Source organism: Alligator sinensis, unplaced genomic scaffold (assembly GCF_000455745.1).
Source record: "Alligator sinensis unplaced genomic scaffold, ASM45574v1 scaffold651_1, whole genome shotgun sequence".
Taxonomy (NCBI): Eukaryota; Metazoa; Chordata; order Crocodylia; family Alligatoridae; genus Alligator; species Alligator sinensis.
Window position 1 is genome coordinate 1436973 of NW_005842014.1, and position 13706 is coordinate 1450678.

A 13706-nucleotide genomic window follows, 5' to 3' on the forward strand; every position below is an offset into this window, starting at 1 on the left:
CTCATTAGAGATTCCACGTGTGGACTCAGAGGTGGGCCCTGAACGAACGCCAAGGAAATTAAATGCTCAACCTCAGTGGCCCAAGCAGGAGCATGGTTTTCCCCTCTAGTCTTTGCCCCCTTAGCTGTGTGTTTTCATACCCTGACACCCCAGCTTCATGGGGAAATTAATTCCAGACCTAAAGAGCCAATTTCCTTTCTGGCTGTTCATTTTTACATCGCTACAGCCCTCTTGCTGAGGCTGAGACGCTGACTTGGTTTGACAGCTTACTACCACCCCTTGTCAGCCCAAGGAGACTGGCTCTCTGATAGCCCAGGGAATCTGGCAGAAAAGCTCCCAGCTTCAGCTCTTCAATGCATTGCAGAGTTTGAGGACCCCGAGCACACTTTCAAACTGAGGAGCTGCGTGGAAATACGCCTGGAAACAAAAATGTTCTGTTCCTAGAACAGAGCAGAAAAAGTCAAGAGCCTGGCTGCAGCTTTAACAGGTCTTCCTGAGGCCGAAGGCCACCAGCTTTCCTGACCCCTCTCACAGACAAGCAGTTTCTTTACTTGCAGCCCTGGTAAAAGGAGCTGGGGCAGGGGGGAGGAGAGAGGCATTGGGTGTGTCTACACGTGCATACTACGCCTTTTCTGATGCGCATTAAATGTAGTACCTCCTGGTGCCTGTACATGAGCATGGAGGCTGCTCCAATTAATTGAGTCTGCTGGAGCATAGTAATTACTGCACTCCAGCCAGATTCTGTGTCTCTTGTATCAGCACCCCTGTGCTTCAAAATGGCGATGGGGGGGACTTTAAAGCTCATTCAAGTACCCCCACTGCCATTTTGAAGTGCAGGGATGCTCATACATGAGACACTGCAGCGCTTTAATTAGAGCAGCTCTCAGAGGTGCTCTAATTAAAGCACCTCCTCCTCACCCCGCTGGAGCACGTGTAAAAATGTCCTCCAATGTGAGGTACTAAATGAATATGTATTACAATGCACTAGTGCGTAATAGTGCATTTGTATGCTTTTTTAGTGATGCTTAATGCGCAGCAGACTGTTTTATTGCTCATTTCCATAATGTCACCATTTTTTACGTGGCATTTAAATGCACAGTAAAATAGTCTACTAAGCCCTCTCCAGTAGAGGCTAAACACAGGGCAAATGAATCAGCCATGCAGCACCCCTGTATACGGCATCTATCCGCAGTAACTAGTCAGATTTTGGGAGCGGTGCGTCCATAGAATTATTGCTAAACTGAATTATTTGGTAGATTAGGTTGCAGTCAGGCATTCTGCGTGGACCAGGAGGACCCTTACCTCATAGTAAGCTTGTTCACTCTTCTACTTGAGACTCAGCAGGTTTGGCCAAGGACCAACCTCAAGAAAACAGTTATGTGAACACTTGCAGATGGGAACTCTACCAGTAAGCACACATTATGTGTTGCAATGCAACAACCCTCCCAACCCCTTTCCGGTCCTCAACTTCTTTGCCCAGTTGAAGAACTAGATGGACTCACCACCTGCTTGGCATTTGCCATATGTGGGGAGGAGAGGGGTAATAATATAATCTAATAATATGGTATCTGCACTGGAAACTAAAGTCTCTGCAGCATCCAGCCTCAAAAGCACAGGCCAAGCTAATCACCTCCATGCCTCCTACCCAAGCAGCTTCTTACTCCCCCTACCCATCCCTTTACAGTATCTGCAGCACAGATGTTGAAAACCAAAACCCACTAGCTGATAAGCTTGTTTATTGTGGCAGAAAATGCAAATGCCAGGGTGAGAGTTGTTGGGAAAGTACATTGGCTCAGGTTCTTTCAACACAATTGGCTTTCAGTAGGTGTGATTTCACAAGCTAAGTGGCCCAAATCAGGCTACAGCAGCACTGCAGCATGCATCTAGGTTTCAAAGGCATCTGGCTCCATGACAAGTTACTGAAGTGCTCAATTCAGTGTGCAGTGTCCCTGCTCCTGCCACCTACAAAGCAGTAAGGAAACCTTAAGGCAGAAATTGTGCATGCCAGAATATAGCACACTGCAAGACCAAGCTGCTTGCTTGGGACTGCCCACAAGCATATTTCTTCCACTCCTGTCAACGGTCCTGCTGCTTATCTTTTGCTTCCCATGCCTCCAGTATTCAAACACTCAAAGGTTCAATCTGCGGGGGCACACATGCCATTGCTAGCCTACCAACTGCTGTCCTTCGCAACCCTGAATCAACACTGGAGTGCCCCAGGGGTCGGTCCTGGGGCCAGTTTTGTTCAATGTCTTCATCAATGACCTGGAAGCTGGCACAGAGTGCACCCTCAGCAAGTTTGCAGATGACACCAAGCTAGGGGGAGTAGTAGATACGCTGGACAACAGGGCTAGGATTCAGAGTGACCTAGACAAATTGGAGGATTGGGCCAAAAGAAATCTCATGAGGTTCAACAAGAACAAGTGCAAAGTCCTGCACTTAGGATGGAAGAACCCTATGCACCAGTACGGGCTGGGGACTGACTGGCTGGGCAGCAGCTCTGCAGAAAAGGACCTGGGGGTCACAGTGGAGAAGAAGCTAAATATGAGCCAGCCGCATGCCCTTGTTGCAAAGAAGGCTAGTGGCATACTGGGCTGCATTGGTAGGTGTGTTGCCAGCAAGTCAAGGGAAGTGATTAGTCCCCTCTATTCAGCACTGGTGGGGCCACATCTGGAGTACTGTGCTCAGTTTTGGGTCCCCCACTATAGAAAGGATGTGGACAAATTGAAGAGAGTCCAGCAGAGAGCAACAAAATGGTGAATGGGCTGGAGCACATGACTTCTGAGAAGAAGCTAGGGAACTGGGCTTATTTAGTCTATAGAAGAGAAGACTGAGGGGATTTAATAGCAGCCTTCAGCTACCTGAGGGGGGATTCGAAAGAGGATGGAGCTGGACTGTTCTCAGTGGTGGCGGACGACAGAACAAGAAGCAATGGGCTCAAGTTGCAGCAAGGGAAGTTTAGGTTAGATATTAGGAAGAATTTTCTCACTAGGAGGGTAGTAAAACACTGGAACAGGTTACCCAGAGAGGTGGTGGACTCTTCATCCTTGGAGGTTTTTAGACCTGTTTAGGCAAAGCTTGTCTGGGATGATATAGATGGGGCTGGTCCTGCTTTGAGCAGAGGTTGGATTAGATGACCTCCAGAGGTCCTTTCCAACCCTCATTTTCTATGTTTCTAACACAGACACCCCAAAACCCAGACTTGGTAACAGGCTTCTCTACTAGGAGAAAGTAATTTGGGGAACAGCTTTTCCTCTCCAATTGCCCCCAAGTGACAAGAGAAAATAGATGATGTGGGGTTTTTTTATCATAGTTGGCATAGAGATTGGGGGAGTCATTTAAAAGGTTCCCCTTTGCACTTAAAGCCATGGACCACAAAGGAGAAACATGCCTGGAGAGACTGAAACATTTCTGAATAAAAGCGAGTTGGCAGAATCTATCATAGGAAATACAGAATTCATCCGAGCAGAGCCCAGAAAGACAGTGCTAAGGAGGGACGGTTTCTGGGAGCATCCCTAAAGACTGGAACACTTTGCACTGGAAAAGGGACATACTGCAGATGCCAGCAGCTATGATGCCGCTTGCCACATCTTTGTTGCGAGGTCTGCTACCTTGCATTCCCAGCAGGTTAAGAGCATCCACGTGGTTAGTGGCAGCAGAATAGTGCCAAGCTCAGGTACAAAACTCGACGCTTATTTCCCAGTAACTTAATCATGTGCCCACACTTTAAATACTGGTTGTTGTAACACATCCTGCTAAAAATTACACTGTTACTTCAGCTTTTGTTAACTCGGTATTCATTCAGGCAGCATCCCAAAATGCATGGCAACAGAAACCCCAGAACACAAAGCAGAGGTATGGGCTACGGCAGCACATTATAACTGACCAGCACAGGGATAGTTAATGTGAATAAGGGCAGAGCATGCCACTTCAGTGCTGCATCAGACTGTTCACTAGGCGCAGCGTATAAGGTTGATATCAATACCCAATTAGATACGGCCTACAGCTGGAGGTCAGAGCAGGTCCTGCATTGATCAGGAGAGACCTACATGCCCTCCTCTCTGACCACGGCCTCGGCAAGCGGGACTCCAGCCACACTGGCACGCGTGACGCTCATTGTTGCGTCTTCTTCGATGCAAGGAAATTTGAACATCTCTAAAAACGGACCAGGCTCTCCAGTGGCACAAAACTAGCACAACTTTAGTAACTCCCAGCACGTTGAGGAGCTCTGAATAAATCTGTGTACAGCCAGACGGGCTCAATCTAGTTTGAATGGACATCCTACTGTAGCACAGTACTGGTTGTGCACTTGTGTCATTTATAGAGCATCTGGCTCCAAGTGAATAATTTATTACAATGAAGGGGTCTCTCCTACCAGAGGTAGCCCCTGTAGATGAAGCCACAGAAGGTCAGTGAGCCAACTGCTACACTCATCAGGAAATGCAATTAAGTGTCAGAGAAATGCAGACATTAGAATTATGCTGCTAAAAAAAAAATCTCCCATGCCAAGGGAATTTATTGCACCGGGGCTAGGAAGGATTCACACTCATGAAACTAGACCTTTAGCTACCCAAGGGGAGATTAGGTGGCCTGAGAGCTGCCTTGGCTAGGCAAGGTGAAGAAGCCTATGGCGATACACCCTTCAATAACTATCCCTTAAGCAAAGCTTGCAGGATGTGGGTGTCCTAGTCAAAGGGGAAGATGGCCCTTAAAGAAAAAAGGAGCTAGCAGATGTAGTGTTTATTTCTGCTTCACAAGATGGGTTTACAAAATCACAAGGCACAGAGCTGAGTGGTGGACTTTGAGTTTACAGATAGCAGTGGACTTCTCACATGAGATCTAGCCAATTAAGCAAACTATTGAGCATGGGACCTCTGTAAATTGGGGCAAGTGAGTGTCAGTCAGTCCAGTGTATTGTTTCAACTATACAAAGTGCATCAAAGCTTTTCCTCTACTCCTGCAGGTTCCCAGAGGAAGAAAACCAGTGATTTTTTTAAATGGGATTAGCTTTTCTTTGTGCCGGGCATTTAACAGAAATAATTCCTATTTCAAATGAAGTTGCCCACTCTATATTTATCTAATATTTGCTTCTTACAGAACACTTTTTGTCCAGATCTCAAGGGTCTTTGCAAAAGGAGGGCAAGCATCATTATCCCCACTTGACAGGGAAGCAAAGATCACAGCAGTTCAGAAGTGGAGGTGGGAATAGATTTGAAACTTCAACTCCAGGGACATAGCTACCAGGGAAGGCTACCATGTTTCTGTGAACCAGTGAGAGGTTTGCCTGGCAAAGGGCTCCTTAGTTTTGGGGTATAGCAAGCAAAACTAAGAACTGCCATACAAGGCTTCTCTCCAGAGGTAAAGTGGGTCCTGCACCGTACACTCAACCGTGCAGGCACTTTTACTTGGCCAACACATGGATGTACAAAATAAGGTCCGTAGAACCCTTCTCCCACCCAGGTTTTAGATGTGATGATCAACTGGATGCTTTACGAAGCTGAAGATTCACCGTGTATTTATATAATGGGGCCCCTACCCCGTTACTAGAGAGGAAAGAGATCCAAGGGTGCCTGGTTCTCCCCCCACCTTTGTCTTCCTCTTTTACTTGTCCCTTCTTCGTATTGCTAGAGTCAAACCCATAGGCAGAGAAGTCTGATAAATAAGATGGCTGCCAGGTCCAGGAGCAAACAGGGTGTAATGGCCAAGGGAGCAGAAGTGGAGGGTCCAGGGATCCAGGCGCAAGCTAGGAAGAGGAGGCTGGCTGTAGGAGCTACAGGGGCCGGAGGCCCTGATGGAGGGATTCAGGGGCTGAACTCCAGATCACTGGACCCTCCACTTCTGCTCCCTGGGCCAAGAAAGGATGCAGAGCAGCAGCCAGGGTGAAGGAAACCTGAGAGCCTGTGCTGCAAGCAAGCTAAGCATCTTGAGCCTTGAGCCTTTTCTGTTTTTCTTCATGCCGATATAGGGTGAGGCAAACCCCAGGTGGAACATTGCTTTGAGCTGGGATCAGGACCTACGTTTTGTGGTTTCCATTTCCCTGGTGGACTGGGTTGTGGCTGTAGGGGAGGCAGAGACCATGGAAAAGGGTGCTTGGGGACATACTGAGTTACAGACTCTGTCAAGAGGATGGAAGATAAAGGCCTGAGGGCTTGTTCTGAGCCGGAGGGGACAGAGCCTGCCAGGGACTGAAAGGCAGGAGTGGAACGTGGGAAAACAGGACCCGTGGTCCCAGCTGCCTGCGCAGGGCTCTCATGGAGCCTGGAGCCCGAGGTCACGAGAGCGTGGGCCAAGCTGAGCCTGAAGCCTGCAGCCCTGAACAGTGGACTCCAAGCTAGAAGGCACAGCCAGAGTAAAAGTGGGACGAGACCAGGTGAGCCATGGTCCAGAAAAGGGTCTGCTTTCCCAAAGCTTTGGGCAAAGCTCCCCCTGTCTAGTTATTAAATCAAGACATGGTAAGCGAGAATACAGGAGGAGACAACCTAGGATGCTAATGGGAGGAGGCTCCTAAAGGTGGGTGTACTATGTTGGCACCCATGGGTATCCTAAAGTTTGAATGGATGATTGAATGGCAAGTGCACATCTCCTTATTGTGTGCTACCACATAAAGTGCTGGTATACTGCAGTCTGAGCTTTGAAGCAACCATTTCTCCTGATGTCATGATAGTTGGTGGCCAAACGCAGTGCTAGTGTTTGGTACTCATCCAGAGCACCCGGTTTGGCACCCAAGTCATTGCTGGATTACCCAACGCCTTTTTGACCTGCTGCCAAATGTCCCATCCAATATTGGAAGAGACAGTTGAGTGAAGACAAGCTTCTTGATTTTCTGGCTCTGTCCTAGTGGGCCAAAAAGCAATCATCTACAGGAATTAGCTCTCGAGTAAAAACCTGACACCTTTGCCGATGCATGCAAACCAGGGATTGTGAGCAGTACATGCATGCACACAACACTATTATTTGGACCAGGTCTTATGTCACTGTTTGCCACAAACAGGAATCCAATGTTATACTTTGCTGAGAGGACTGGAGGAGACTCCAGCTGCACAGATAATGATAACTATGCCATTAGGGAACTGGTGGCTCCAGTTCCCAGGGGCATCAAGATCTTCTGTTTCCTTTTAGTCTGCTGCCCACCACCACATAAAAATCAGAGCATCTCCTATATTAAAGGCCACTGCTAGGAATTAGGCAACTGCCAGACTTCTTGGAGCCTTTGTCTTTTCCTTTTTGGGATACAGGCTCTGCTTGGAGAGTCTGCATCTTGGTTTAAAACAAAACTATGTATATACGTATAAACAGACAGAACATCCACACAGCTGGTAAGCAGAGACAAAATTTTCTAAAGATGAAAGTTTGCAGGTTCCTGAAGATGACAAATTTGCCTAATTATCACGGCTGGGCCCTTTGAAAAAGAAAGCTCTCTTCTCCTCCAAAGCCAAGGATGATAAACTATCATGGGCTGCAGTCAGGTCTCTAGGGAAAATGCCATCTATTATTTTCCTGCAGCTGTATATCACAAGTCTTTGATTATCAAACACTGTACAGCAGGCAAGGATTCGTTTCAATGTCTAGCTTGCTACTGAAAGCAAAAGGAAGACCTCAAGAGTAACTTATCATCACACTGATCTTTAGCAGGTGGCAACTATTGAGTGGTGTGGTAACAAGTATTTCTAATGTTTTCAGAGAAGTAAGAGTAGCTAACCACCATTACAACATGTACATGGCAACGTTTCTAGGTTGCTACCAAGAGCTGTGTGCCTCCCCTCACCCCAAAACACTGCAAGCCTTTTAAGAAGCAAGAAGTGCATCCATGTTATTCTCCATTGGTTGCTTCTTGCAGGCACCTGTATGCGTCAGCAGGATTTGCATCTCATTGACATGCACTGAATACTTTGTTGTTCGATAATTCAGTTCCACTTGTCAGAGATGTCCTTGCTTGACCAGGAGTGGTTCCAAGTGCTTCACAGGATGCAAATGGCCCACTTGTCCGTTTAACCATAACTCATTTCATTTCTCGATGCAGTTATCTTGTGCATATCAAATCTCAGCATGCAACACATCTTGGAAGGTCTCCGCTTCTGGTTCTTATGTTTTGAGCTGGAGCACCTCTCATGGGGCATGTTTTACTGCTACTGCTACAGCTTGTAGGAAAAAGAGTTAGTTTCTCCTCCTCCCACAACATTCACTGAAATATTGTCACAGGTGAGAGATACAGATCTGTAACATGGCATGCCAAGTTTTCATTCAGTTTATCCACCTTATGGTGTTGGAGGTTGTTGGCAGCAAGAGCTGAAGGAGTTTGGTTTGCTTACATTGAATAAACAACCTCACCTCTTGCTAAGGGATTGTGCTGGCTTATCTATCATATACAAGTATTTGAGAGCAGAGTCCTGCAATGCCAGGAGCATTGAACTTAAGGCCACAATTCCCAGGCTGTTCCAGCTGCTCTGAGCTTCATGCAGCTTCAGAGAAATCAATGCATAGATTCATAGATGCCAGGGTCAGAAGGGACCTCAACAGATCATCGAGTCCAACCCCCTGCCTAGGCAGGAAAGAGGGCTATAGTTAAACTTGATACCTGAAGTGGGTGCGAGAGATACTGCACTTCCCTTTGCGACAGGTTATTCCCATCCTGCCATCTGAGCAACTCCAAGACCCAAGTTTAGATACTTGGATCTGTTTCTTTTTCTGAGAAACATTATCAATGTAAGACAAGGGTGCAGGGAGTGAGACTTTAGCCTCCTAAGTGCTACCAAATCCTTGGATGAAAGGCAGTCTAGATTAAGTTATTGTGCCAGAAAGTGAGAAAGAGTTGAACATGGCACTTAAGAACTGCTGTTCACCCAATTAGGAGTTTCATAAGTAAAAATCGGGGAAGTGAAGTATTCTCTTGCATGCAATATTTGCCTTTCAACTCAAACTGAAAACCCTCTAATAAAGACAAGAGCCAATTGATTAGCTCAACACAGCTAAATTAGTAGAGGTAAGAGAGAGGGAAAGATGTTAGGTGGCCAGATGAGCAGCTAAAGGCTGAGAAGCACCTTGATCTCCCCACATCAAATAGAATACATCTACTTACATGAACACAGTAGCCATTTCATAAAGGAGCACTCCTTCCGACAGACACACAAGTATCCAACTTTAGATCAAAGTCTCTTTAAAAGATTATTTTCTATTGAAAGAAAAAAAGATAAGAGAAAAAAATGTACTTTATCACTTCTCACCAGCCTCATGTTAATATACATCTTAATATATTCTATATGGGATAGCTCTTTAGATTACAGTTTATAAATATGCATTTAGCAGTTCTAATCAATTCTTACTCTCACGACAGAGCAGCAGATTTTCATTTTTAGATGCAGATGGTTACTCCACTCTAGATACTGTAAATCAACATGTGGTATTAATTAACTCTCGTAACTAAAGACAATACAGCAATCACTAGTTTAAGCATGTACCTAGAAGCCTACGCATTTGCTTTCATATCAGAAATAAAACTTTCCCACTCATGTTTTGCTGAGGTTTTACACTTCTACAGAAGTGCAGACTCTAAGTCAGGGGAAAGCGTAATCCTTCGCTGGAAAAAGTATGAGAAACAGTGAAAAAAAGACAGCTCAGAGGGATAAATAAATCCTGGTCTTGTTTACATCCATCTGGGTCTCTCTGTTGGCTTTAATAATATAAGTCTGGAGCAGCATCAGCAAGGCTGGGCTTTTTCAGTATAAAGTTTAAATGCCGAACTCCTAAGAGCCCCAAAGTAGGTGCCTAAATAAAAAACTCAAATGAAATAAAAAATGAATAAAGAAATCCTACATTTCCAGCTGAAAGAGCCTGCCCCTTATTTCTGCTTAGCTGAATTCTTCACAGAGGAAGCAAGAGGCAGACTTAAGGACAGAATGCCAATTCCCTTAGGGCACCCAAATGGCAGCTTTCTAGCCACATGCCTGGGCATTTTTGGCACTTGCCCCTGCAGCGTGGATGCAGGATGCACGCGCAGATTGAGCATGTGTAGTCTGCTATGCACTGGCTGGGCAGACATGTGGCCGTGCCCATGCACCCATCCGGAAGCATGTGTGGGTAAGTCACAAAAATGTCACCAGCCAGAAACCCATGACTAATGGGTACTGCAAGCTGGAGGAGGATGACAATGACAATCCTCCCATGTTTTAGCCCTAGATGCATTCCTTTTGGAGTTGGCCCCTCCGCAACCAAGAGAAGGACACGCAGGGCCGGTAGTCAGAGAACAAGCTGGAGAACGGGTGGCTCGGTGAGCTGGATGCTGCTCTGGCAAGGAGGCCCTGTTCTTAGTCTGGCCCCGACTCCAAATTGGGTCGAACCCTCCACCCTGCACAGCTCTCCATCCATCTTATCCAGAAAGTATGGGTAGCAGTTCAGCTTCAAAAGGAGCCGTGGAGAAGGGCCTGGATAACGCCTAAGTGGTGGAGTGGTGGTTTGAGCCTTGCGCTGCAAAGTCAGAGATGCAGGGTCAAACCCCATTCAGGGAGAGGTGCCCTAGAAGCTACTGGGGTGAAACCACATCCTTTCCTTCCCCACACAGCTTTCCCAGGCTTCGAGCCTTGTACGTGCCAGGCCAGCGTGTGGCCAACCGGATGGGCTCAGTCTACACATCTACAATACAGGGGTAAGAGGTCCAATCTGTAAGTCCCCAAAACACCACTTAAGGCACCTAGAATACTGCCATTTTAGATGCCCAAAGGGAAGTCAAACTCTGTCTTAAATTGGTTTGCTGAGGCTCAGATATGGCAAGGAGAACAGAGCCAACTTCTTCAATGGATCCTCAGTATTTAACAGTATTTTGCATACACACTTCAGCGAGAGGACTATGTTCTCCTCCAGCTTCTATTTATTTCATCCCAGTAAAAATTGTGAATTACTCTAGGCTTCCATAGGTGCAGCAGACATTACTTTTGCACATTATATTACATTTGCAAACATAATTTTGTAAGCAAAGCCACGGGCCTACTTTCCAAGTGTCTTATCCTTATAGTGCAAAATACATCCGAGATGCAGTAACATTTAGCCACCCATTGACGGTACATTTGTGCAAACGTTGCTCGGTATTTCCATGTCTGGTGCAGGAGTTCACGTTATAAATTCTCGGGGCTAAGAGCGGGGGTGGGGTGGGAAATCAGGAAATTGTTTACAAATAATGCAGTTTTTATACACTGCTGTAATGTGGATCAGTTGACTTTGATATTCACGTAAGGTTTCAGAGGGTATAGTTTATTACTGGCATGCGCCGCACTTGGAAGAATCCCTGCTCCCACATCTGCTGTGCTAACAGCTTTAATGAGCTAAGCAGCAAGTATGGATAAGCAGGAGAGAATCTGGTTTATCACATCCTGCAATGGTGAGATGGGGGAGGAGAAATAAGATGCAATGTAGGATTGGGGCAGGGGGGAAGGGAACGAACTAAAATATTCTGAAGAACTTCAGTCAAATGAAAAAGAATAAAAGCACACGCGTGCGCGCACGCACACACACACTTTAAGAGAGCTTAGATTACTCACACTTGCACACAAGAGAATATATCAAGCATCTGCAGCGTGTGGTCACACCCACGTTTTTGTCGGGCCACACCTTTGCCTGGACTCTGATTTCATGCAGCGCAGAGGGTGAGCGCTGTCACTGCCACTCGTCCCCTCCTGTCCCCTGCTGCTGACTCCCGCATGGAGAGGAAAGGGCCAAGAGAAGCGGCAGGATTCACCCCCATGGCTCCACAGCCATGCAAAAGCAGGGGCTCTGGCCCCAATCACCTGGTAAGCTCAGAGCTTATTGAGCATGCGGCACTCCAGCAGGAGCCCATAGGCTCCCTATACATGTGCTCCGGAGCGGGTCGGGGAGCATTTTAATTAGAGCAGCTCCCGGACCTCTCCTCTAATTTAAACACCTCCCTGTCATGTGTATTAAGCCCCAGCACATTTAAAAATGGCCGTGGGATGTTTTGTATGGGGTTTAGATAAAGTGCTCCTGCCATTTAAAAATGCATGGGGGTTTAATACCCAGGACGGTGAGGCTGAGTGGTCTAATTAGAGCACGGAGCAAACTTGATTAATTGAGTCTGCTCCGACGTGTTTTAATTAGAGCATGAATGAGCATGTATATAGGCAGCCACATTGCCCAGGCAGCGAGCTCAGAGCTCACTTAGCATGCATGGCAGAGCCTAAGCGAGGGGGTTGCCCCCCTGCCCCCCTTGCCCCGTTTCTGAATCTGCTATTGCTTAAGATTGATGCTAAAAACTCTGCCCCAAAAGACCACATACTCCCATGTGGCTGTGTGGGAGTATGTCCATTTATGCCAACTGAATATCTGACCCTAAAGCAACACACGCTCGAGGTACTTTCCCTTGAGACTACAGAGAAAAGTGGCATATGTTCAGTGCACATCTTCGCATGCAATGACTTTTTTGTGCCAGTCAGTACACTAATTGCCGGCACAGTGCCCAAGGACTACGTGGGCAATGCAAGCTTCTCCGATGCAAACTGAGACAGTTGCTGAACAGCATGCAGACCCCCTTTCTCTAGCAAGCCTCCCATTTCACCGTCGCCTTGTCAGGAGACGCTTGCCAATGGTCTCATGTTGTGTCCCACAACGGATGCAAACCAGGGCTCCGCGCTCCTCTTCGAGCTTACCATTCACATCTCAAAAGGGAGTTACATATCCTCCATTCTCCTGTATAAACTTGCACATCTGCAAAGGCCAAAATTTAGGTCAAATTGCATTCAGGATTTGAGGTCTCATTTGAAGGAGGAAAAGTTAGATCCATATTTTTTCTCCCTCTCTACAGTTCTGCAGATTAGCTGAACCAGCAAGGGCTGGGTGGGGTATGGTCATTCATAATAAAAAGAAGCCTACATTCAGGGATATCCAAGCGCAGTGCTGGCTACCACTGCTATGCTTCATGCATTAGGGGTTGCATTTCATGTCCTAGCGTGAGGTAGGTAAGGACTCTGGAATTGGAGAGGGGGTGGGCAAGGGAGCAGCAGATGGACTCTCCGTCGCTGGAAGTTTTCAAGAACAGGTTAGACAGGCATTTGGCTGGGATGGGTTAGTTAGGGATGATCCTGTCCTAAGAAAGAGGCTGTGCTAGATGACCGAGAGGTCCCTTCCAACCCTACGTTCCTGTGACCCCATCCCCGCTGTCCACAGGTTTACTAGACACTGATATTAGGCCAAAGCCAGAAGGTTCATGATTTCCCGTTTAGTTCTGCTGGGCCCCAGCACTTCGAACCTTAGTGACCCCCTAGCTCAGCACTGCTCAGTACGTGCATGTGCTCCAGAGACCCCCCACAAAGGATCCATGTGCTAATTAACCCCCCGCCCGCCCCACACCCATTACTGCAACCCGGTGTTCTTGTCATGAGTCCTGGGATCCTCCGAAAATTTACATGCAGAAGAGACGCAGGGCAACCTGGTCCGGCTTCACCTCCCGGAGGCTGGGGACATACTGATCCTATGTGACGGGCTGACAGAGGGGCAACAGGGATTCTGAGTGAACTGTTTGGGGCCCTGTTTGGTGATATCTGCCAGATGTTTAAAGCTGGTGAAGAAACAGGGGTCACTGAAAATGGGAAAGAAAGGCACAGCTCAGCTGTGGGGGCGATGAGGAAGTCAAAACGTGTGCAAGGTAATGGCTCACCAAGACTTTAAAAAGAGTTGGTACTTAATGGGCACTACTATAGACTGAT

At 47.0% G+C, this 13706-nt stretch overlaps 1 protein-coding gene across 1 annotated transcript in view; it reads right to left on the bottom strand.

Annotated features, from left to right (window-relative positions):
• Positions 1 to 13706, bottom strand: part of ST3GAL1 (ST3 beta-galactoside alpha-2,3-sialyltransferase 1) — a 121247-nt gene that overhangs the window by 87994 nt on the left and 19547 nt on the right. Inside the window, exon 2 of the mRNA XM_025202080.1 lies at positions 9077 to 9169. The gene's annotated coding sequence lies outside the window, so the exon portion shown is untranslated. The remainder of the gene's footprint in view (positions 1 to 9076; positions 9170 to 13706) is intronic.